The following is a 5,301-nucleotide window of genomic DNA, read 5'->3' as shown; positions in this document are numbered from 1 at the left end:
CTGGACAAAAATAAAATTTGATACAGAAACCTCAATTAAATCATAGCTATAGTGTAAAGTGCCCTTTTAAGGCTTATCTTTGCTAATTTTGCCCAAGTAGTATCTGAATCAGTAACCACCTCAAATTTATAGGACAATTTACAGTAACAACTAGTAACCCACTGTAATTTTTACAGAATTTTTGGAAGGAGTTAAACCATTGTTGTAGTTCAAACCCACCCTAGAATTCATAAATAGAAAATGAAAAAGGGAAATTAATAGTGGAGATTAATGTCACCCTAACCCAACCAGCAAAACCCGTTTTATTGCCCACTAAAATATCTAAGGGAAATACAACCCACTATGCTTATCCCTAACAAAACCCAAACCTAAATTGATAAGCATACACCACTAAGAGCCACGTATGACCAAGAAACCCTAAGTTACTAAACTAACTTAGTTTTCTTTCACTTAGCATAATGTTTACTAAATCCTGCATAATCATGGCATTCATATTCTTATTCATAGCATTCGATAGATTGCAACCTCGCTGATGGAGAGTACGTCCTCGTGCCGGAGCAAGGAGCTGCTCAGGAGGTAGCCCTGGATCCAGCACCAGAGCCTGCCCTAGAGGATCTGTCTGCCCCATCTTTGGAAGGCAAGCCCCGGTTTTATGCATAACATGTTCTATATGATATTTTACTACACTTAATGTTTGTAGGTTTGTATTGTGCACTTAAGTGTAGGAGTTGATTGAAACCCTAGTTGCATAATCTCAGGAATCCTATTGAGATGAATACTAGTATGCTAGGTCGAGTAGCTGCTTTATTAATTAGGGTCTCGGTAAAAGTCGAGTGATTTTTCTAGCACTTGCGCGAGGTCAGGAACTGGTTGTATCCACCTTCGATAACAGAATAATGATGGTCTGTGAACACGGATCCATGGGGATTCGTTGTTTACGAGATGAAATTGGAATAAGGATTAACGTGCGGATACATGTGTCAAGCGTTTGAATGTACTAAACACATGCCGAGAAATATGGTAAATCGGTAAGCCTAGTACCTGAGTGAACCTGCCCGCAGATTGCCCTCCTCACGCGACCTGAGACGTGGTCTCCCATTCCGGTTATGGTGGGTACAAGTGCGGTCACTGCACGACGGCAGTCGGGGTCAGTGAGGCATTGTACGCCAAGGCGGTGAGCCCCTTTCTGTTGCTAGGAAATCGATGGGGACGGTTGATGTGTGTGGGGATGGAGTGCCTCGCCACGTCGTGTGTTTAGGTTTACCTTGCAAGGATAAAAACTCGATTTGAATCGTCTGCTTCTCGCAGCTAATGAGACTGCTTGATCCATTGTACTGCATTGAGTAACAAGTGGAAATGTGATGATGTGGCAAAAGATGTTGATTGCTAAATTTGCTTGATACCATGAATGAGTAGATAGTACACATCTAGTCTTAAGAGAGTCACACTAAAACTTGACAAAGCTAAAACTTGGTTTATAAACTCAGCTAGTGCTTTTGGCAACCAAACCCCACAGCCAAACAGCTGCATGTCTAGAGGTAGAGGAGTAGACTCCTCACACCGGGTAAGTCTAGCTGAGTATTAGTGTACTCAGCCTTGCTTGTAGCATAATTTTACAGGTTCTCTGGAGGACATGGTTGCTGGAGTGACTTGGCCGTCCATCTTGCCACCGGGTTGGACAGTTGAGTGGGACCCTGCCTCGGTTGAGGAGGAGCATGAGGAGTGATGGGACAGGCTTCCCCATCTCTCTGTTTATTTACCGTTAGTTTTATTCCGCTACATTCCGAACAATGATGACTACTTTTACAAAAACTCCGATGATGATGTAATAAGTTTAATACTCCTTAATGTATGGTTTGTGCTTTATTGTATTTGCTCTGTGCCTCACCATCGAGTGAGTACGTGGTACTTGTTCCTGTCAGTGGCCTCGTCGGACTAGATTCGAGGGATTGACGTGTTATTCCCATTTAAGTGTGGTCTAGCCTCTAAGGCGGGACTTAGGCACTTAAGTTGGAATAATTCGGGCAGTTCCGCCACAGGTTGTCACTCCCCAAACAGGTTCTTACGTAGAGGTACTCAGGAAACAGCCTGAGCCCCCTAAAGAATCATAAGAACCCCATCGGGATAACATCAACGTATCATAAAAGATCACATCATGTTCATTGATTAAGTTAAAGCAATAGCATAAGCTAACCATGATTAACCCAAAAAGGTAAACAAGGGTAAGGTAAATACAGACTAGTCAATCCTTAGGTTTCAATAAAGTAATGCGGGACAGTGAATTATAAAGTAAAGTAGGACATGATAGGTCTGAGGACACTTGCCTTCACCAGGTTGTTGCTCAGAGGGATCTTCGGCAACACACTCAGGAACCACGAGCTGCTCGTTGTCTAAGTAAAGCAAGCATACATTCAATACATTTGGAAAGTAAAAATGAACACCACATCACACATGTACAAACATTGGCACACAACCCAAAAAGGTATAGTATTAAGTACAGGGGAATGAGGTCAAGTTGTAAAATGAACTAATCTTAATTGGGGTGAAATTGATTACTCTCTAAGTGTTGAAACATAACCTAAAAAGATAGAGTAATAATTAAACAAAGAAAAGATTACATTATAAGATGAATTACTCTCATTTAGGAATTTGATTATCCTTTAAATATTATCCATAATTACATACCTAATTCTATTTAGCACATTATTGTCTAAAGGTTAAACCAAAAATGAATCCATGAAATGCATAACACTAATCTCACAAATTTAAATATATTTTAACTCCTAGGATTCTCCTTTTATTTATTTCATTACATAAATAAATCAACATATACTTTAATTATATATTCTAGGAGTAAAAATTAAAGTATACAAATTACAGTTGGTCATATTTTATTTGGACAGAGAATAATCTTGTGAACATTTTGCAATTTGAACCACTAAATTTGGAGTTCATATGAAAAAGATATGAAATAAACAAGTTTTGAAGTTTGAAATATGAAATTAGGGCTAAATCTGTGATTAAATAAAAGTCCAGGGGGTTATTCTAAAGAAACCAGGGACCTATGCGCTAAAACCGAGGACGGCGGGTTGATTTCCTAAAACCAGGGGGTCTCTTAAGCAAAACAACCACGCGAAGGGGTACGGGGTAACCTCAGCCGTCGGATCAGACATCAACGGCCCAGATTAGATCACGCGGGCGCGCGCACGGGCGTGGCTGACAAGTGGGGTCAGGGCGCCAGCGAGCCAGGGTGGGCTGACCGACCGGGCCCAGGGGCAGAGACGCGGGTGAGGGGGAGAGATGAGAGACAGTTGGATCTAGATCGGAGGGCTACGATCAGATCCGCTCGGGTTGAGTCTAAACCGCCCGATCTCGGGAGGACGACCGAGATCTAACGGCAGGGGGTGGACTTGGGCGCGGTGGCGCCGCTCGGTACCGCGGCGGGAGTTCGTCGGAGACGAGCAGACCGACCATGGTGGGGCTCTGGTGGCTTAGGGAAAGAGCCAGGCACGTTCAACACGTCACGACGAACACAACCATGGGCGCAGAACCGGCACGGGGCGACAGAGAACGCAAACCGCGGTAGAAAAGGTTCCGCGGCGGCGCAACTAACTCTGGCGAGCAATTGCGCGGGCGCAGGGATGATACTTGGCGAAATAACGGCATGGGAAGGATGCTCACCTCGAGTGCGAACTCTGGGACGCTTGGAGAACGGCAGGGGTGCGGTGGAGCCTCGGGTCGACGACGGTGGGGCTCCGACTGCGCAAGAACTGCTCTGGTGAGCGTGGACCGGGCACAGTAGGGAGGGAGAGGGCACACCGAAGGGTGTCCCGAGTAGCTGACGGCAAGGCGAAGCTCATCGTGGCACTAGACGGGGCACGGGCGCAACGGCGGCCACAGAACAAGCGGTAGACGTCGGCGGGTGGTGGCGGAGCTCTCGGTTCGCGTGGGCAGAGCGAGAGAGAGGGCGAGGGAGCTGGGTAGAGGGCGCAAATGTGAGAGGGGAGATGGGCGAGCAGGGCGCGGGGCTCAAAAGGGGCGCGGGGGCTCGAACGTGGCCGAAGAACGCGCGGTCGTGGGCGCGTCCACGGCGAGAGATCATGGGCGAGAGGTGAGAGATGGCTGATAGGTGGGGACGGCGGGACAGACAGAGGGGAGCGGGTGTGCTCGGGAGAACTAGCGCCGACAGGTCTAGCCGACGCGACAGAGAGAGAGAGGGAGAGAGGCGCGATCGGATTGGCGCCGACAGGCAGGACCCGCCTGTCAGGCAGAGGGGACACACGGGCGCGGGCGCACGTGCGGACTAGGCTAAATGGGTCGGCCTAGGCTGAAATGGCTTTTTCTATTTTCCTAGAATTTCTATTGCCTTTTCTATTTATTTTGTCTAGGGTTTTCAATTCAAATTCAATTCAAGTTTCAAATTCAAACCAAATCAAATATGTGCAACAATTCAAAGAATATTTAGGCTCAATATGATGCAACATTCCATGACTCATATGTTTTGGGAAAAATAAAATAAATAATCCCTCACTAATACAACTAACTCTAATTAAAAGAGAAAGAGAGAGAAAATTAGAGAGAGAGAGAGAAACTAGAGTGAGATAGAGAAGAGTAACACATGAATTTGGGTGATCATTAGAAAGAAATTTTATACCCCAAATTCAGGGTGTTACACCCCCATGATACTATGGTTGATTTCTCCTTGAAGGGAGTGGACTCCCTTTAGAAAATTAGGTTCACAAATCCCACCATCTTGCCCAGACTCCCTGGTGTCCAAGACCCAAGGTTCTGGAATCTATTTCATGGCAATTTTTATAACTCTGTCATCATCTCCAAGAAGCACCAAGTCGTCTGTCACAGGGTGATAAACTGAGATGGTTGTGAGGGGATGAGTGATGATGACATGACTGCAACTCTTAGGATCTGTGAGAATAAGGGGCTAAAGAACATTATGACTCTAGAGTACCCCTGGAACGACGAAGTAGTGGCTCAGTTCTATGTGACTCTCTGGGTAAAAGCAGTTGATGAAGAGGCCGATGGGTATGACTACCCAGTCATGTACTTCTTTATTCAGAGAGTGTGGCATAAGGTGAGCTACCATCGGTTCGCTCACATCCTAGGTTTTTCTTATGAGGATATTAGAGGTAGTAATCTTAAAGTCCATGACATTAGACTGCCTAGGTGGGAAGAACAAGAAATTGTTCATATTTCCAAAGAAAGGGAGTTTTGGGTGACCTCAAACATGCTTAGGTATTATTGGTACCTTAATTCACTTCTAGGATGTCCGTTCTTCCCAAGGTC

Source organism: Zea mays, chromosome 2, assembly GCF_902167145.1.
Source record: "Zea mays cultivar B73 chromosome 2, Zm-B73-REFERENCE-NAM-5.0, whole genome shotgun sequence".
NCBI lineage: Eukaryota > Viridiplantae > Streptophyta > Magnoliopsida > Poales > Poaceae > Zea > Zea mays.
The sequence above is the reverse complement of the archived record's forward strand: the minus strand, read 5'-3'. Positions refer to the sequence as shown.